Source organism: Heptranchias perlo, chromosome 35 (genome assembly GCF_035084215.1).
Source record: "Heptranchias perlo isolate sHepPer1 chromosome 35, sHepPer1.hap1, whole genome shotgun sequence".
NCBI classification, from domain to species: domain Eukaryota; kingdom Metazoa; phylum Chordata; class Chondrichthyes; order Hexanchiformes; family Hexanchidae; genus Heptranchias; species Heptranchias perlo.
In genome coordinates, this window is record NC_090359.1 from 10,401,589 (window position 1) to 10,423,273 (window position 21,685).

The window sequence follows — 21,685 nt, forward strand, 5'->3', positions numbered from 1 at the left end:
AAATGAGCACTTTGCATCTGTCTTTACCAAGGAAGAAGATGCTGCCAGAGTCTCGGTATAGGAAGATATAGTTAAGATACTGATGGGCTAAAAATTGATAAAGAAGAGGTACTAGAAAGGCTAGCTGTACTTAAAGTAGATAAGTCACCTGGTCTGGATGGGATACACCCGAGGATGCTGAAGGAAGTAAGGGGGGAAATTGCAGAGGTACTGGCCGTAATCTTCCAGACATCCTTGGACATGGGAGTGGTGCCAGAGGATTGGAGATTTGCAAATGTTACACCCTTGTTCAAAAAAGGGTGTAAGGATAAACCCAGCAACAATAGGCCAGTCAGTTTAACCTCGGTGGTGGGGAAACTTCTGGAAACGATAATACTGGACAGAATTAACAGTCACTTGGACGAATGTGGATTGATGAGGGAAAGCCAGCATGGATTTTTTACAGGCAAATCGTGTTTAACTAACCTGATGGAGTTTTTTGATGAGGTAACAGAGAGTGTAGATGAGGGCAATGCGGTTGACTTTGTGTATACGGACGTTCCAAAGTCGTTTAATAAAGTGCCACGTGGTAGGCTTGTCATCGAGGTTGCGGCCCATGGAATAAAGGGGGCAATAACAACATGGATACAGAATTGGCGAAATGACAGGAAACAGAGAGTAGTGGTGATCGGTTGTTTTTCGGACTGGAGGGAGATGCACAGTGGTGTTCCCCAGGGGTCGGTGCTGGGACCACTGCTTTTCTTGATATATATTAAGGACTTGGACTTGGGTGTACAGGGCACAATTTCAAATTTGCAGATGATACGAGACTTGGAAGGGGAGTGTGCAGTGAGGAGGATAGTGACAGACTTCAAGAGGATATAGACAGGCTGATGGCATGGGCGGACACGTGGCAGGTGAAATTTAACCCAGATAAATGTGAAGTGATACATTTCGGTAGGAAGAAAGTGGAGAGGCAATATAAACTATCGAGGGCACAATTCTAAAAGGGGTGCAGGAACAGTGAGATCTGGGGGTATATGTGCACAAATCGTTGAAGGTGGCAGGGCAGGTTGAGAAAGCGGTTAAAAAAGTGGTCGGGATCCTGGGCTTTATAAATAGAGGCATAGAGTACAAAAGTAAGGAAATCATAATAAACCTTTATAAAACACTGGTTTGGCCACAACTGGAATATTGTGTGCAGTTCTGGGCACCGCACTTTCGGAAAGATGTGAAGGCCATAGAGAGGGTGCAGAAGAGATTTACCAGAATGATTCCAGGGATAATGGACTTTTCTTACATGGATAGACTGGAGAAGCTCGGGTTGTTCTCTTTGGAACAGAAAAGGTTGAGAGCATATTTGATAGAGGTGTTCAAAATCATGAAGGGTCCAGACAGAGTAGATGGAGAGAAACTGTTCCCATTGGCGGAAGGGTCAAGAACCAGAGGGCATCGACTTAAGGTGATTGGCAAAAGAACCGAAGGTGATATGATGTAAAACTTTTTTACACAGCGAGTGGTTATGATCTGGAATGTGCTGCCTGAGGGGGTGGTGGAGGCAGATTCAATCATGGCCTTTAAAAGGAGACTGGATAAGTACTTGAAAGTAAAAAATTTTCAGGGCGATGGGGATAGGGCGGGGGAATGGGACCAGTTGGATTGCTCTTGGATGGAGCTGGCGTGGACTCGATGGGCCGAATGGCCTCCTTCCGTGCTGTAATCTTTCTTTGATTCTACGATTCGAAGATTAAAAAGTATGACTCTGCCTAATCATATTATGATTTTCAAGGTGCCCTTTTACTACGTCCTTAATAATACATTCTAGCATTTTCCCTACTATTGATGTCAAGCTAACTAGCCGACAGTTCCCTCTTTTCTCTCTCACTCCTTTCTTAAATGGCGGGGTTACATTTGCTGCCTTGCAATCCACGGGGACCATTCCAGAATCTGGGGAATTCTGTAAGATCACAACCAATGCATCCACTATCTCTGCAGTCACCTCTTTTAAAACCCGAGGATGTCGGCCATCAGGTCCAGGGGGTTTCTCGGCTTTTCGTCCCATTAATTTCTCCAGCAGTTTTTCTTTACTAATATTAATTACTTTAAGTTCCTCACTCTCATTAGGCCCTTGGTTCCCCACTGTTTCCGGTATGTTTTTTGTGTCATCTGCTGTGAAGACAGATATCAAATATTTGTTTAACATCTCTGCCATTTCCTTACTCCCCATTATAATTTCTTCTGTCTCTGCCTCTAAGGGACCCATGATTACTTTCACTCATCTCTTCCTTTTCAACAAACTTGTGGAAGCTCTTACAATCTGTTTTTATATTTCCTGTTGGTTTACTGTCAGATTCAACTTTCTCCCTCTTTCTGAATTTTTGATCATCCTTTGCTGATTTCTAAAACCCTCCCAATCCTCAGGCGAACTACGCTTTTTGACTACATTGTAAGCCTCTTCTTTTAATCTAATTTAATCCTTAAATTCTCTAATTAGCCACAATTGTACCACTTTTCCCGTGGAGTTTTATTCCTCAAGGGAATGTATATTAGTTGAGAATTATGAATTATTTCTTTAAATATTTGCCATTGTTTGTCTACCGTTATATCTTTTAATCTAATTTCCCAATCTACCTCAGCCAACTCGCCCCTCATACCTACATAATTGGCTTTATTTATATTTAAGACCCTAGTTTCGGACTTAGCCACATCACTCTCAAACTGAATATGAAATTCTATCATATTATGTTCACTCTCCTCCAGAGGATCCTTTACTATAAGTTTACTAATTAACCCTGTCTCATTACACAATACGAGATCTAAAATAACCTGTTCCCTAGGTGGTTCCTCTACCAATTAAGTACTTTTGAAGTGTGGTTGCTGCTTTACTGTAGGAAACACGGCAGTACATTGCACACAATAAGGTCCCACAAACAGCAATGTGATAATGACCAGATCATCTGTTTTAGTGATGTTGGTTGAGGGATAAAAATTATAATTGAATTTAAAAGACCGGTCCAGCAGTAAGATACAGGTTTTCACCCACCTGCCATGTTTCTAAACCCGACCTTACCACTGGGGAAGATACCAAGCAAAGGCTGGGCCAGGGAGGCAGGGACTCTCCACAGGTGGTGGGGGGAGATCAAGGGAGAATTGCCCAGGTTGCTCTTACACCCTCTTCTAGTGGCTGGATTCAGACCAGAAATGGTGGAGGTCTAAGACCCAGAGAAGGGGAGAAACGGCCTCAGATATAGAAATGACCGAGGCTCAGTGTTAATCACTGTGGAATAGTTTACAATTCAGCAAATATATTGTCCACACGGAGAAAATTGTCCACCGCAGCCAACGTATCAGGCGGGTAGAAGTGGGCTCTTCGAGGAGTCGCGTTTCCCTTAAAAACTCTCCAGCCAAATGGTAAAGTCCCTTTAAATTTACAATCCTGCCACACCAGTCATCGCCAGCTTTAATGTGTTGTGTCAGATCCTCTATCCAAGCAGTTTTCTGCTCCTGTCACTGTGACTCATTTCTATTATACACCAGAGAGAGAGAGAGAGAATGTACTGCAAGTCTATTTATAAATCTCAGCCCATCTCCCCATCACTCACTGAAACATTGTTGGTGCAGAGGGGTGATTAAGCAACACATATTTCTCTCTGTACCTTTCTGCCAGCTGAAATGTGTCCATTATAATGAGAACGGATAATGTGCCACATAAGTACAGTGCCTGGCATGTGATCCTTGGCACATTTATACACAGAGGCACCCTCAGAAAAGGTGGCAAATACCGTGGCATTATTTTGGATGGAGAGGGCCTGAGGCTTAATTGCGACAGGCCTTTCCCCACAATATATGTGTGAGTGACAGGAGACACAGACGGCGACACGGGAGAGACAGACGGGGAGAGAGAGAGAGAGAGAGACAGACATGGGAGAGACAGACGCAGATATTAAAACGTACCCTTGTTTTAGATGGAGTATGACTTAAAAGCAAAGTAATGCATTGTTTCATTGACTAGTAATGTGGTGAATAGTTACTAATAGACCCCGAACTCATTCATAACACCTGCAAGAATAACTTGCAGTTGTAGCTTTCCCTCCAGTGACACATGTGGACTATCATGCAATGTGAAACAGGGTGATTTTAACTCTCCCTGATCACAGGAGCAGTTAAAATGGAGCAGCTCCATTTCCTGCTCCATTCCCGTCAATCAGCCGCTTTAACGCCACTCATCTTGGCTTTTAACGAGTCTCCCGCTGGACTCCTCGATCACATCATAACCCCTGAAATTTAACCCACTTCTGAGCAGGGAGGCCACCCCACAGGGGGAACCTGTCGAGAAGCCTGCAAGGCACACTGAGGTAAGTTTAAAAAATAAACTGACCTTTGAGTAAATAAGGAGAAACTGTTTCCACTGACAGGAGGGTTGATAACCAGAAAAAAATAGATTGAAGATAATTGCCATCTAATCCAAATACATTATATACAAGATGGGTAAAAAGAGTTAAGATACAGATTAGCCATGATCTAAATGAACGGCAGAACAGAATCGAGGGAATGAATGATCTACTCCTGAGGGTGTGAGAGTGCAGTTCAATGGGCCTTTACTCTCACTTGATTCAGTTCTATGGGCGCCTACATTCACAGGGGTACAGTTCCATGGACCCTGACTCTCACTGGGCTACAGTTCTCTGCACCCTGACTCTCACTGGGCTACAGTTCTATGCACCCTGACTCTCACTGGGCTACAGTTCTATGCACCCTGACTCTCACTGGGCTACAGTTCTATGCACCCTGACTCTCACTGGGCTACAGTTCTGTATACCCTGACTCTCACTGGGGAACAGTTCCACGAGGACCTACTCTCACAGTTCCATGGACATTGTCTGTCACTCGAATACTATTCCGTTGATCCTGACACACTCTGCGAACAGTTCCGTGGACACTGACACTGGGATACAGTTCCACGGACACTGTCACTCACTGGGGTACAGTTCCACGGACACTGTCACTCACTGGGGTACAGTTCCACGGACACTGTCACTCACTGGGGTACAGTTCCACGGACACTGTCACTCACTGGGGTACAGTTCCACGGACACTGTCACTCACTGGGGTACAGTTCCACGGACACTGTCACTCACTGGGGTACAGTTCCACGGACACTGTCACTCACTGGGGTACAGTTCCACGGACACTGTCACTCACTGGGGTACAGTTCCACGGACACTGTCACTCACTGGGGTACAGTTCCACGGACACTGACACTAATAATGAAATACCATGGATGAATAAAGAGATAAGATCAGAATTGAAACTAAAGAAAAAGGCATACACTCAGCACCTGGACAATAAAGAGGATGACAAAAGGGAATACGAAGAGGTTAGGAAATAAGTAAAAAAAACCTATTCGGAAGGCAAAGAGGAATTACAAAATTAAATTATCAAAAAATACTTTTTAAAAAGTAAAGTATTCTACAGACACATAAATAACAAAAGGAAAATCATGACAGGGGTCGGGCCACTAAGGGATGCATAAGGTGAACTCACAGGTAACGGCAGAAATGTTGAATCATTACTTTGCCTCAATATTGACACTAACAAGATGGATAAGACATTAGAAGCAGAAATCAAAAAAGTTATAAAGACATTTATGATAGAAAAGGGGAGATAATTGATAAACGAGTCAAACGTAGAAAAGATAAAACCTCTGTCCAGGTAGATTGCGTCCATGCATATTAATAGAAGTTAGGGGAGAAATAGCAGAGGCACTATTACATACATGTATATCAATTCATTAGAGAAGGGAATGCTGCCAGAGGATTGGCGAACAGCTGATGTTATTCCTATGTTTAAAATAGACGATAGAACGGCGATAAAGAACTATAGACCAGTGAGCTTAAATTCGGTGGTGGGAAAGATAATGGAATCTTTCCTCACAGATGTAATAGAAATACATCTGGCAACCGAAAATATAATCAAGAATAGTCAGCACAGATTTCAAAAGGGAAGGTCATGCTTGACCAACCTTATTGAATTCTTTGAAGAAGGAACAGAAAGAGTAGATAAGGGATTTTCAAAAGGCCTTTGATAAGGTACCACATAGTAGAATCATGACTGTGGTTAGAGCAGGTCGAGTCAGGGAACAAGTAGCAGAATGGATAGCAAACTGGCTACAAAACAGAGAACAGAGAGTAGTGGTTAAAGGTGTTTACTCAGACTGACAGAAGGTGGGAAACGGTGTTCCACAGGGATCGGTGCTGGGACCACTGTTGTTTATCATTTACATAAACGATTTGGACTCGGGAATCAGAAGTACAATTTCAAAATTTGTGATTGACACTAAATTTGGGGGCTTCATTAATACTGAAGAAAACTGATAACATTCAAGAAGACGTAAATAAACATGCAGAATAGGCGTGTAAATGGTTAATGAATTTCAATGTTGGGTCCAGTAGCATAGTGGTTGTCATTGGACTAGTAATCCAGAAGGCCTGGACTAATATTCCAGTCATGAGTTCAAATCCTGCCACGGCAGCTGGGGAATTTAAATTCAATTAATTAAATAAAATCTGGAATAAAAAAAACTAGCATCAGTAATGGTTACCATGAAACTACTGGAATGTCGTAAAAACCCATCGGGTTCATTAATGTCCTTCAGGGAAGGAAACCTGCCGTCCTTACCTGGCCTGGTCCATATGTGACTCCAGACCCACAGCAACGTGGTTGATTCTTAATCGCCCTCTGAAATGGCCTCGCAAGCCACTCAGTTGTTCACGAAGGCAGCTCACCACCACCTTCTCAAGGGCAATTAGGATGGGCAATAAATGCTTGCCAGTGATGCCCACATTCTATTAACGAATAAAATAAAAGTGTGAGGTGGTGCATTTTGGTAGGAGGAATAAGGAGGCCACATAATCCTCGGGAAATAAGAGTCGAAATGGGTGGAGGAGCAAAGGGATCGAGGCATACAGATTCACAAATCATTCAAAGTAATAACGCAGGTTAACAAGATCGTACAAATGTAAACAAAGCAGTGGGTTCATTTCTTGAGGAATAGAATTGAAAAGCCGAGCAGTTATATTAAACTTGTACAGAACCTTGGATAGAGCACACTTAGAGTACCGTGCACATTTCTGGTCGACATATTACCAGAAGGATATAGAGGCACTGGGGAAGGTGCAAACAAGATTTCCAAGAATAATATGAGAACTGAGATTTTAACTATGGGGAAAGACTGAACAGGATCGCTGTATTTTGTCTAGAAAAGAGAAGGCAGAGGGTGATCTAATAGAGATCTTTAAAATTATGAAGGGGTTTGATAGGGTAGACGTAGAGAAGATGTGACCACTTTTGAAGAGTCCAAAACTAGGTGACATAAATATAAGTTAGTCACTAATAAAATCAAAAAAGAAATCAGGAGAAACTTCTTTACCCAGAGAGTGGTTAGAATGTAGAACGTACTATTATATGCAGTAGTTGAGGCGAATAACATAGATGCATTTAAAAGGAAGCTAGATAAATACATAAGGAAGAAAAGAATAGAAGGATATGCTGATAGGGTTAGATGAAGTACCTGAACTATCTCCTCCTTGAAGGCCTCCCTTTGCTCTTTAACTGTTTTACCTGATAATCTTTGTTCCCATTCCACAAGGGCCAGATCCCTTTTCAGCTCACTGAAATTAACCCTCTTCCGGTTAAGTATCTTCAACTTTCATTGTCTTTGTACTTTTCCATAATTACTCTAAACCTAATCATATTGTGTTCACTGTTTCCAAAACACTCTCCCATTGAAACTTGCCCCACTTCATTCCCCAGAACTAGATCCAGCACTGCTTCCTTCCTCGTTGGGCTGGAAACATACTGATCAAGAACCTCAGACATTTACAAAAGCTTAAACTATCCCAGCAGCTCAATCTAATACAGCACCTCCAACTAACCCAGTAACTTAAGCTAAAACTGCACTTGCAGTAAATTGATTACCTCAAACTAAAGCTGCCGCCCTAAGTAATCCAGCACCTCAACATAATCTAATACCTCAAGCAAAAACAGCACCTCAGACCAGCCCAGAACCTCAAAATAACCTAATACTTCAAAATAATACAGCCTCCAAACTAATCCAACACCTCAAGCTAACCTAGCACCTCAAGTTAGTCCAGCACCTTAACCTAACCTAGCTCTTCAAGTAGTACAGTACCTCTAACTGGCCCAGCACCTCAAGCTAATACAGCACCTCAAGCTAATACCATGTATCTCTGAAACTGACCACAGCACCCTGAAACTGACTCTGGTACTGCAAACTGTGTTCAGGGACCATAACTGAGGCAGTGTTCAATGACTGACTATCCCATCTCCCCAAATGAGTCAGCATCCTGAAGCTGTCCACAATACGCCCCAAACCGATCACATCATCCGCAAAAAAACACAATACCCAGAAACTGACCCAGTCCCCACACACTTACCTCACCATCCACACATTGATCAAACACCCAAAGCTAACGATGGCATCACACGTTGGGCTTCTGCCTCCTGTAAAATGATAACTGCACTGTCACAGCAAACCACAGCATCTGTAAATGGACCTTAAACAGTGCACATTACCGCAATACTGAGCAGAGAAACCCCAAACCACAACACCCACAAACTGACACAGAACAACAAACATAGACAACGATCTCTGATGACTCAACACGCCCAGACTGATGCCAACACCGAGGGATTGTAGAAATCCCTGACGCTCAGCCTTCGGTGTCAGCCTCGTCATGTGGGTTCATTCTGGGTTCGAGATATGTTTCATGCATTGAATATTTTTAGGCTGATGAATCAGTGTAAGACTTTGGTTCAATCTTGGATTCTGGGCTTGTTTTCAGTTTCAACACAAATTTGGGTTCTTGGCTTTTCTTTATGTTTATAATTCATTTTACATGAGTTGGTCACTTTAGAATTGGGATTGGTTCAGGGTCCCAGTTCAGTTTTATATTCTGGATTAGTTTGGTCAATTTGAGATTCTGTGTTGTTTTGAGTTTCTGGCTCAGTATCTGGTTGTAACATACTCCACACAAACTGACCACAAGAGCTCCAATTAACTCAGGACCCTCAAGACTAACATTCTCCACACATCCAAAAACACCCAGCACTGCAAAATATTCCACAGGACCCCGGCAAAGACTGATCCTCACAGACTGATCTCAATGACCCCTAACATTACATCATACCTAAAAACAGCAGAAGAGCCTTAAACAAACTACAGAACTAACAAGTGAACCAGTGGAGTCAGCTAGGGTTCTGGGCCAGGTCGGGTTTCCAGGTCTGCTTGGTGTTTCAGGTCTGTTTAGGATTTGCCGTATTTTAATATTCTGAGTCCGTTTAGGATAATGGATCAGTTTAGGGTTCAGATCAGCTTGTGGACGGAGCAAGCCCCGATTCCATCTCCCTGTTCCAAAAATCAAATTAATATAGGGTCCCCAGATAGGGGACGTATCAGATATTAAACTGATAAGAACAGATTTTTTTTTCAAAAAATATACTTATTCATAAAATTTGTAACAATACATACAATACAGTTGTCATCACATTTCAAACATACACAATACAGAATATACTTTTTGCAAGATACATAAAGTACAGTTCAATTATGATTCCAACAATACAGTTACACATTGTTCATAATTACAGTTCATGACACTCGAGGGTGCCTTATTGCATTACAATCAATAAGCTTATTGATTACAGATTCATTACAGGTAGTAATGAATCTGTAATGAATTATACAGCTCCTGTAATGAATCATTACAGGAGCTGTATAAAACACTGGTTCGGCCACAGCTGGAGTACTGTGTGCAGTTCTGGTCGCCACACTACAGGAAGGATGTGATCGTTTTGGAGAGGGTGCAGAGGAGATTCACCAGGATGTTACCAGGGCTGGAGCGCTTCAGCTATGAAGAGAGACTGGGAAGATTGGGTTTGTTTTCCTTGGAGCAGAGGAGGCTGAGGGGGGACATGATTGAGGTGTACAAAATTATGAGGGGCACAGATAGGATGCTTTTTCCCTTCGTTGAGGGTTCGAAAACAAGGGGACATAGATTCAAGGTAAAAGGCGGGAGGTTTAGAGGGGATTTGAGAAAGAACTTTTTCACCCAGAGGGTGGTTGGGGTCTGGAACTCACTGCCTGAAAGGGTTGTGGAGGCAGGAACCCTCACAACATTCAAGAAGCATTTGGATGAGCACTTGAAATGCCATAGCATACAAGGCTACGGACCAAATGCTGGAATATGGGATTAGAGTAGTCAGGGCTGATGGCCGGCGCGGACACGATGGGCCGAAGGGCCTCTATCCGTGCTGTATGACTCTATGACTCTATGACATTACATTTCATTACATAAATTTGTATTTTACATTCTGCCCGAGGTGGGTTTTCCCTGATTGCAGCCCCTCGGTTTACAATTGTGGGAGAGCTCGAAACAATAGCCTTTCCCCACAGAGCCTTTGCGGCGGCCGCACCCAGCTTCAGTGCATCCCTGAGCACGTGGACCTGGACCTTGGAATGTGCCAGTCTGCAACACTCGGTCGAGGACAGCTCCTTGCGCTGGAAGACCAGCAAATTTCGGGCAGACCAAAAGGCATATTTCACCGAGTTGATGGTCTTCCAGTAGCAGTTGATATCTGTCTCGGAGTGCTTCCCTGGTAACAGCCCATAAAGCACAGAATCATGTGTCACAGAACTGCTCCCTTGTGGGAGAAACTAGAACCAGTTTAAAAATAAGGGGTCTCCCATTTAAGATGGAGATGAGGAGAAATTTTTCTCTCAGAGGGTCGTGAGTCTGTGGAACTCCCTTCTCCAGAGAGCAGCGGAGGCAGGGTCATTGAATATTTTTATGGCTAAGTTATATAGATTCCTGATTAACAAGGGAGTCAAAGGTTATCGTAGGTACACGGGAAAGTAGGGTTGTGGTCACAATCAGATCAGCCATCATCTTATCAAATGGCAGAGCAGGCTCGAGGGGCTGAATGGCCTACTCCTGCTCTTAATTCGTATGTATGAACCTGGACAGATACCACTGCATCTCTCTCCAGATCTTCTTTGCAAAGGGACATTCCAGGAGGAGATGGGTGATGGTCTCGTCCCCATCGCAACTTCCTTGGGGACAGCGCGTAGTGGCACTGAGAGGTCGGGAGTGCATGAAGGATCTGGTGGGAAGGGCCCTTCTCACCACCAGCTAAGCTACGTCTTGGTGCTTGTTTGAAAGCACTGGCGATGAGGTGTTCTGTCAAATGACTTTGGCAGAAAGCCTCATCGCTGCACAATGGGGGAATCCTTCCAATCGAACACGAAGGATTGTTAATGTTGTGTCCACATCACGTACTTCTGTGCCCCAATAGTTTGTTGTGACACACAATCCATTTCTCTTGTTGTATTTTATACTATTACCGTGCACGTTTCTGTTCTTATGGAGGTGTCTGTGGGTTCCTGTGGGCTTGATGTTGGTAATTTCAGCCTCCAATGCCTGTGTTTGAATACAGCCCACACTGACAGGAGGTAAATCTGTTTCACCTGCTGCTTGTAAGGATCCCACATTAAATCAGTCTGGGCAGCATCAATCCATTACTTACTGGGAATGGGCCCACCGCAAATATTGTATTTAATTAATGATCTCACTCAGATAAGATCAGAGCATGTGGAGTCAGGACGAAGAGCAGAAATATTAGCAAGCTGGGTACAAAACAGAAAACAGAGTGTAAGTGTTAAAGGTAGTCACTCAGACTGGCAAATGTTCTGAGTGGTGAATCACAGGGATTGGTGCTGGGACCACTGTCTTCACCATTTATATAAACGATTTGGACTTGGGAATTGGAAGTATAATTTCAAAATTTGCGGACAACACCAAACTGGTGGGTATAGTTAATACTGAGGAGGAGTGTGACATAATACAGGAAGATATAAATAAATTTGCACAATGGGCGTGTAACTGGCAAATGAATCTCAATATAGATAAGTGTGAGGTTTTAAAATATGATGGGAAGAATAAGTGGGCCACTGCTTCAATAATGGGGTAAAGGAGCAGAGGCGTCTCGGGGTACAGATACACAAATCACTAAAAATAACAACACAGGTTAATAAGGCCATTAAAAAAAGCAAACCAACACTGGGGTTCATTTCTAGAGGGATAGAATTGAAAAGCAGAGAAGTTATGTTAAACTTATAAAGAACCTTGGTTAGACCACACTTGGAGTACTGTGAACAGTTCTGGTCTCCATATTATAAAAATAATATAGAGGCACTCTATAGAGTAGGTGAAAAAAAGATTTACGAGGATGATCCCAAAATCATCCTAACAGGAAAGATTGAACAGGCTGGGGCTATTTTCTCGAGAAAAGAGAAGACTGAGAGCTGACCTGATGGAGATCTTTAAGATCATGAGAGGGTTTGATAGAGGAGTCGTAGAGAAGATATTTCCACTTGCGGGGGAGACCAGAACTAGGGGCCATAAATATAAGATAGTCACTAATAAATCCAATAGGGAATTCAGGAGAAACCTATTTACCCAGAGAGTGATTCGAATGTGGAACTTGCTGCCACAAGGAGTAGTTGAGGCGAATAGCAGAGATGCATTTAAGGAGAAGCTAGATCAGCAGATGAGGGAGAGAAGAATAGAAGAATATGCTGATCTGGTTAGATCAGCAGATGAGGGAGAGAAGAATAGAAGAATATGCTGATCTGGTTAGATGAAGCAGGGAGGGAGGGGGCTTGTGTGGAGCATAAACACCGGCATGGACCTGTTGTGGGGAATGGCCTATTTCTGTGCCGGACGTTCTATGTAAGATAGGCTGCAGCATGGCTGGTGTTAAAAGTGAATCAGTGTCAAACTGGTGAAAATGTTGGTGCTATTGGGGTGTTGGGGCCGCATCACCTTCCTTAGAATTAATAATAATAGTAACAAAACTTCACTCATTTAATCTTCTAATATGCAGAGCATATCTTTGCTTAGTTCGTGAATAATGAACCTAGGCCCTGCGAGTAAAATTGCAACTGACTGTCCACAAAGTTTAACGGAAACTGAGCAACTTGTGTTGATGTATCACCAGCCTGAAAATATAGGGCTCGATTTTAAAAGTAAAGAACGGGTGGGTTGGGGGCGGGGGTGCATTGAAAATTGCCACCATTTCAGACCCGCCTCCAACCCGCCCATTTCCCGTTTTCACAGGGGCGGGCGACCAACCCACTCCCAGGGGGCGGGTCGGGCCTCATAACCTTTCAAGGAGGCTTCACGCATCCATTTTTTACTAATTCCCGATTTCAACCCCGGGGGGGCCGGATTCCTGGGCCTTCTGTTTTACTCCTCGTGAAAGGAGGTGAGAAGGCCCGAGACTAACAGGTAGGTGCCTAGAAAGGCACAGCTTGTGGGCCCTGAGGAGCAGGAGTGCTTCCCCCAGGCCCAACAAGCCTACCTGCACCGACACCCCTCCCCCGATCCCAGACCCCCGACCCCGATCGTCCCCCTCCGACCCCCGACATTCCCCTCAATGATTGCTGACCCCTGCAATGACCCCCGATCCCATCCCACATGACTTGCGACCCCCGTGCCCACCTATGCCCATCCATGCCCCGTGCTCACCCGTGCCCCCATCCATGCAAACAAAGACTTACCTGAAGACGTCCTCTCCCTGGCTGGTTTCCCGTCCCACTGAGACCAGCCTGTCAATCAACCGGTCAGTCAGACGGGAAACAAAAAAAATAAAAGATGTCCTTTCGTCAAAATCTTAAGGACGTCCCGGAAACCCGTACTCATGGGTTTCCTGACCTCAAATTGACCCGCCCCTTTCCCGGCTCCGTTTTAAAATCACCCTCATAATCTCTGAACATCAACCATGGAGTGGAGTGAACAAATAGGTGGCAGCTGCAGTTAAAGGCAGAGAAATGGAATATATAGAGAGAGACGGGTAGTGAGAGGGAGGGATGTGGAGAGACAGAGAAATGGAATATGCAGAGAGAGGGAGGGTGGATAAAGAAAGGGAGCAACTTAAACAGAGAGGGGTGGATGGCAGACAGAGAGATCCAGGAACGGGGCAAAATGAGGGCATTGTGTAGAAAACGGGTCAGCAAAATTGCAGAGAACAGGGCCAGGCACAGAGAGAAAGTGGATCGGGACAGAGTGGGAGGGAAGAGAGAGGGTAAAGAGTGATTGATGGGGATGATCGAGAGGGATGAAAAGGAAGTGAGAGAGTGAGGGGTAGGGAAACAGTGAGGTGGACTCAGAGGTGAGAACTCGGTTGGGAGAGAATGGGAGATGGGGAGCAAGGTAGGGAGGGGTGCGGATCGAGTGAAAGGGACAGGGAGGAAGAGAGATACACTAGTGTGCAAGGAGTTGGAGGCAAATAAGCAGGGCAGCAGGAATAGTGAGATAGGCAATGGGAGATAGAGAGGGATGAAGACAGATACAGACCGTGTCAGAGAGAGAGAGAGAGAGAGAGAGACTCGAACGGGAAGGTGGGAGACAGAGAGACAGGCTCACGGACAGCTGTGTTCATGCTGCAGGTCAGCCATTCTTTAAGATGATCTCAGCTATTTAGATTCACAGATTATTCATTTAATGGAAATTTCTTACAGTAAAGAGAGAGCAGATCCCCAGTGACACCAGGACCAGAGTTTTATTAACACAGCACATGGAGATTTCTTACACAGTCCAACCCCTTACTGGCAAAGTCACACATTGTACAAAAGGGATCCAACAAACTCCTGAAATTTGTCACTTAGTTACAAAGAGGGTTATTCATATATCAGTGATAACGCCCTTTGTACAACTTGCTGTCTACAGGAACTGAGCTAACTTGAGCCATGTTTATTTTTTTAAAAAATCTATGTCCCTGACCCCGTCTCCCTGTGCGTCCCTGACCCCGTCTCCCCGTGCGTCCCTGACCCCGTCTCCCCGTGCGTCCCTGACCCTGACCCCGTCTCCCCGTGCGTCCCTGACCCCGTCTCCCCGTGCGTCCCTGACCCCGTCTCCCCGTGCGTCCCTGACCCCGTCTCCCCGTGCGTCCCTGACCCTGTATTTGGCGTTTTCCCCTTTCACTGTCTCTTTCTCTTTCTGACTGAAACTTGTCTGATGAGTGGTAACACTGTCATACAAGGTACTTTCTGAATCCTCACTGCCTGTCTGTACAATTCACCTTCTCCCCCTAACCTCTGTGGTGTTGCCGTGGATTTCTTCCAAACACACATTGGCCTCACCCCTTCCTGCTTTGTCAACATCTCTTCCTTTGAGCATTATCTCTGGACTCCTCCTCTTCGATCACCTCCCTGCCGATCCCCATACCCCGCCCTCCCATTGCTCCACGTGTCAGATCTCATTGACTTCCATTGGTTTCCTGACCCTCAACACATTCCCGAAAAGTCCCTCCAAGGTTTGCCTGTCCGACCTCTGCAAACGCCTCCATCTCCATGTCCCACACTCTTTGATCCTCCAACACTGGCCTTCTGTGCATTCACTCATTCCTCGGTTCCCCTTCTGCGGCAGTGCCTCCAGCTAACCCGGCTTTACTCTCTGTTAATCCCTTCTGAGTGACGGAAACTTCATCTACTCCTGTGAAATTCCTCCATCAACTATTCTAACTGAGTCATTGGCCTGATTTTTAAAAAAAAGACTTCACGCCTGTTTTGAAACATCAACAGACCTTCTGCGCCTGAATGATTCCGTGTTTCATGTCTACAAGGAGTGTGAGAGGTTGCAGCCCCTGTTCCACTATTTAAAGGGGCTGCTCCACAACTTCTGGCTGCGTTTCAGTCCCACGCTCCTCATCTTTGGCCACCGGGTGAGGAGGAGGGCGGGTCAGTCGGAGGATCTCCTCGTGGGCCTGTCCAAGGTGGCCATCCACAGGTCCAGGTTCGACGGGGCCCGTGGGGGCGGTCGCTCCAACTGTCGGCCTCTCTTCCCCGGATTTCTCCGTGCCTGGGTGGCCCTGGAGATGGAGCACGCGGTGTCTGCCAGTACGCTTGGGGCTTTCCGCGACCGGGGGGCACCGCAGGGGCTGGAGTGCATCCTGGACCGAAATAATAAAATTTAAATTTGACACTTATTTTGGGGTTTTTGGTTTTTCTGCACATGAACACACCCTGAACCCCACTTCTTGTAAAAGGGGGGCCTAAAAACACAAAAAAAATCAAAAAAAATCAAGCATCATTCTGACTGCACTTCCAGTAAACACTTCAGAACCGAGCTGAGTGGAGGTCTGAGCAGAGCAAAACGACAGCCCTTGCCTGCCTCCTGAATCCGGGAGAAGGCAGAAAAAAAACCCATCAGTGATTCCCAGACTATTGAGGACCAACGGCTGTTAAAATATCACAGACACGGAGTTACAGGAATGTTTTCAGGGGGCCCAGAAATAGTTAAAAGAGAGAATTAACCCCACAGATGCTGTAGGCGGGGCTCGATTATTAGTCCGGTCCGGTGGAAACGAATATCCAGTCGCTAATTCACAGCCCTTCCTCCGGACAATTACATTTCGGGTCAGACTCCCTGAGGATGTGTTTAAAAAATGATCTGAATACAGGAACATGTTTTGATAATGTTACTGTCTGTTGCTTTTGCTCATTTTTTGTCGGCTGCTGTAAAATTAAATTTTGATCTAACTTTTGAGAAGAAATGTGTTTAAAGGAGATATCGTTGGCCCTGATGCTGAGTCCCTTTGGTAAATTGAGGTGATAATTGTGATCTGGAATTGAGTTGTGATGTTGGGAAGTCAGTTCCAGCTTCACTTCAGCCGTTTTCCTCATTTGACCAATTTACCAATTAGAGTAAACGGATATTTAATCACATTGAGCAGCTCCTCTCTGAACTTACTCTGGGTCACTGTGTAAATGGCCGTGTTCGTACAGGAACTCAGAAGCTGAAGCAGAATTCCCGCTTGTTCGAAGGTTGCAAAAGGGTTAAACAAAGATCGGCGGTTAAAGACACCTGAAATTCGATAATATAAAAAATATACGACCGTTGTCATCCAGAGCAGGATAAAACTGCTGGATATGGCAAAAATTAAAACGATGGACCTTCTGCGGTTCTTCATCTCAGGGTCCTTGTCATTCTCACCATTGCTGAGGTCCCGGAGGCTCCTTCGGGCCCGACTGGCCACTAAAATGCGTCTGACGGTGAGAGCATTAAACAATAAAATCAAACAGAATGGAAGCAACGGGGTTAACAGCTGTTCAATCCAAGAAAATGCGATCCATGCGGGTAGAATATAAAACTGTGATGATACAAGGCAACCCCACGGTATATTGTTAACAGTAGGGTAATGATCATACACAAAGGGCCGGGGAATGTTCTTTAAATCGAACAGCGCGCTCAAAGTCACTATCATCACAAGTGAAGTTTTCTCGGTGCAATATTTTGTTTTCAGCTTCTGACAACTAATGGCTACAAAACGATCAAAGGTAAAAGCGACCGTTAACCAAACAGAACTGTCTGTGGCAGTAGGAGCCAGGAAGAGAATAAATCTGCAAACACGAGTGTAGAGCAGGAAAGTGTCCCGCCAATAAAGATGAGCAATCCGATATAAGATCACATTACAGACAATCACCAGGAGATCCGCCGTCGCCATGGCCACCAAGTAGCGAGTGATACATTTGGAGAGACCGCACTTTCCACGGGACAGGATCACAATCGCCAGCAAGTTCACTGAGAGAAAGAGAGAGACAGAAACAGTGAAATCACGAACCGGGCTGATCAATGAGCTCTCAGTTTAACCGATGTACATGGGCTATGATTGTGTTTATTTATTGGTTTTTCCCCTTGGCTTCTGCCTCCTGTTCCGAAGGGGCAGCTCATTCTGGGAGGTTCCTTTCGGGTGACGGTGGCCCCGGGATCCCTCACCCGACAACTGAGTCCTCACTTGTGATCCTTGAGATTAAGTTTATTTAGTCGATTCCGACACTGGGAGGTCCGCGGGGCAGGACGTCACCAACTATGAAAGTGAAAGGCGACAAGACGAGTTAAATCAGGAAATACAGACAAGGTGACTCTGGATTTGGCTTAAATCGTAATACGGGGGAAAAACCTAATGATTTGACCCACACAATACCAGAGACTTTGATTTTAGAAAATACATTGAAAACACGAGCCTGGTATTGAGTTGCTGCCCGTCATCTATTAGTAATTAATTAGATGAGGTTTCCAGTGGAGTATTGTGAATGCATCATGACACAATATGTCAAGGAATTTAATTCTGTAACGTGCTCCAGTTATAACCAGGTCCAGTCTTTATATCTCAGCACAAGGCGTGAACAAAACAAAGGACAGTCGGATCCTTGGAATAAGAGATCGATCCCAGGAGCCGCGCGGAATAAGAACAAATCACCGCCAACTCTCACTCATGGTCTCCAGCTAATCCCCCTCCCGAACCAGTGTCAAGACTGGTTTCCCCACTCTCCACAATAACACACATGGACTGAAGTATACAGTCATCGTCATTCAACTAGTCCAAACAATACTTTAAACATCAAACACATCAAAAGTCCTGTGAAGCCATTTTGCTGAAATATAATTATGATCTGAGAGGAACATTTGACGGGAACACAAGATTGTACCTTCGAGTGAGGAGGACGGTTTCTGTCATATGTTTTATTTATCTGATGCGTATTCCGTTTGTTCCCGGTCCTTCTATCCTGAAGACACTGACTCATGCCGGGATACACAGCCGCAATCTGCTCTCCGGAACCCCAGGCGATCGGTCCTCGGGAAACACGACAATCTCACCCGGTCTTTCCTCGCCCGATCTCCACAACAGGCGCGCTTTCCACCAGGAGGCAGTGGATTACACTCAGGACTGTGCGCCCTGCCTGTTTTACCCCTGCCTGGCCAGGGAGCACCAAGGACACATTTAGACCCCAGACTCGACAGTTCAGCACAGAGCGAGGGTGAGTTACTCGGTGCATTGACCAATGGGACAAGGATGGAAGTTTTAACTGTATCACAAAACGGTGAAGAATAACATTCTACATTTACCAGGCTCAGAGCACAAACAGCAATATCGTTAAACATTCTGTTACTTACACCGTACGTGCTGATAATGACTTACCAGGTACTCCAATTGCTGCCAGAACAGGGCAATAAACGAATTCTATCTGCGTAAATGGAGACAAATGCATTTCTGTGTGGAGACGATGTCTTTCGGTGCTGTGAAGAGGTATGCGAACTGCGATAGTCACCTGAGGAAGGAGGAAGCCTCCGAAAGCTTGTGAATTTAAAATAAAATTGCTGGACTATAACTTGGTGTTGTAAAATTGTTTACAATTGTCAACCCCAGTCCATCACCGGCATCTCCACATCATAGTCAGGTAACGAAGTTAAAACAGCGGGATACTTATATGTAAATAAACCCCAAATGGGATAATTAGATCGCATCCCGACTGACATCACATATTATTTACAGACTCCTGAACAAATAAGTTTTGGTCCCATCTGACCTTTGACTATCACACTCATTAAGGTGACGGAACATTACACATCGACCAGCTGAGTAACCTTTTGGAACAATGAATTGTATAATGAAAGAGTCACAATTTTTAAGTTTAATAAATTACATGAAGATTGAAACCACAAGCACACAGTGTAAGAAATATCGAAACCCAGTTCACCAATGTAACATTTTTACTTGAATCTTCTGTACTCCCATTCCCAGGCCGGTCCTGCTGTTCCCTCTCTCGCCCTACCATGTAATTTAGCACAGTCCGTGTCACCTTGTTTCACTCATTCCCCCTCTTTCTGTCTCTCTCAATGCCCAGGCCTCTCTCCCTCACACACACTCCTTTTACTTGACTCCCAAATTTCTCTGTCTGTTAATCTACCTCTTTTATTCCCTCTTTCTCTGGAACTCCATTTTCTTCCTGATTTCCTCTCTTTCTGGCTAACGTTAGTTAACTCAAAATGATTTTTGAGACTGAGATTGATAGATTTTTGTTCAATGAAGATATCAAGGGATATGGATCAAAGGCGGGTAATTGGAGTTGAGGTACAGATCAGCCATGATCTGACTGAATGGCGGCACAGAATCGAGAGGCTGAATGACCCACTTCTGTTCTTATAAGATAATTTTTCACTTCTTTATTATTGGCCGCAGCTCACACTATGGGCTCAAACGAGTTGTTACTCACTCTTTTCTGCCAGCTGGTGGAATTTACGTTAAAGTCCGGCTGATCTCTGCATCTCAGTGAAAGACAGAGCCAAGCATAGTTCTGGGAGCCTTTGATACTTGTCTGACCGCTGCAGGCAGACCACAGCTCTTAAAGGGACAGTGCATCAAAAATCCAGAACCACAAGCTGAAGGGAAGCAAGCAACAATGTCCCGAAAGGTCACTCAGCAGCTGGGCAGCAGCTCATGGCCTAGTGTTTGACTACAGTCCTTTTATCATTTACTCTAAAACCCGAGTCACACACAACATTCTGGAAACACTCAGCGAGTCGGGCCCCATCTGTGGAGAGAACAGACCAATTAACTGAGATCTCAATGAGACGAGGAACAAGACACGGCCCCCTGTGAGAAACAAAGAACTTGCATTTATATAGCACCTTTCACATCCGCCTTTAAGACACTCCGTAAAACCTGCCTATTTGACCGAGCTTTTGGTCACCTGTCCTAATGTCTCCTTATGTGGCTCGGTGTCAAATTTTGTTTTAAAATCGCTCCTTTGAAGCGCCTTGGGACGTTTCACCACCTTAAAGGTGCAATATAAATGCAAGTTATTGTTGATGTTATTCACAGTGAGATTGTTCGTTTCATTTCTTCCTCATTATTGTGGTTCTGACATCGAGGTGAAGAGTGACAGAGAGCAGATTTTAAAACCGTTGGAATATCAGTGAAATTAAATTGTGGCAAGTGAGAAACTCCGAGTCAGTTTTGCTCTGTATTTCCTGCATCCAATATTGCAGATAAATGAAAGTGAAGCTTTTGAAGGCAGAAAGTTTAATCGCTCCGTCGGAGGAATTGAACCCCTGTCTTTCCACGTGACAGGCGAAGATACTCATCACTATACTCATGGATAAGGCCATCCCTGATCACTTCCTTGTATCCCTCTGTACCCACATCCCCCTTCCCCCTCCAAAACCCACTTCATTCTGTGTTCGCCCATCAAAAAAACCCTCCCCCCAAGTCACTTACAATCACAATTTCAAAGTCCCAACTGTCCAGCCTTTGGCCCTCCATTCACCACGACATTTCTGCAGCGACCGATCTGCTCAATCACACTCTCACCTCCACTTTTGATGCGGTTGTCCTCGTTAAAACCATTACTCTCTCTCACACTGTTCGGCCACTCTGGTACAGCTCTCGTCTCCTCTCCCTTAAGCCCAAGGGAAAGGGTACGGTCGCATAGTGATTATGTTACTGGACGAGTAATCCAGTAGGCCCGGACTAATAATCGGGAGTCATGAGTTCAAATCTCCACCACAGGAGCTGGGGAATTTAAAATCAGTTATTTAAATAAAATCTGGACTGAAAAGCTACTGTCAGAAATGGTAACCATGAACATACCGGATTGTCATAAAAACCCCTCTGGTTCACTAATGCCCCCCTGAGGGAAGGAAACATGCCGTCCTCAGACCAATAGCAATGAGGTTGATTCTTAACGGTTCTCTGAAATGGCCTAACAAGCGACTCAGTTGCACAATCCCGCTACGTAATAAGAATAAAACAATACGGGCCACACGCACCGAACAAGGCTCAGGCA

General features: G+C 44.8%; 1 pseudogene; it reads right to left on the bottom strand.

Moving 5' to 3' along the window:
* Window positions 1–9,320: 9,320 nt before the first annotated feature.
* LOC137302607 (U2 spliceosomal RNA) lies at window positions 9,321–9,498 on the bottom strand (annotated as a pseudogene).
* Window positions 9,499–21,685: the final 12,187 nt, after the last annotated feature.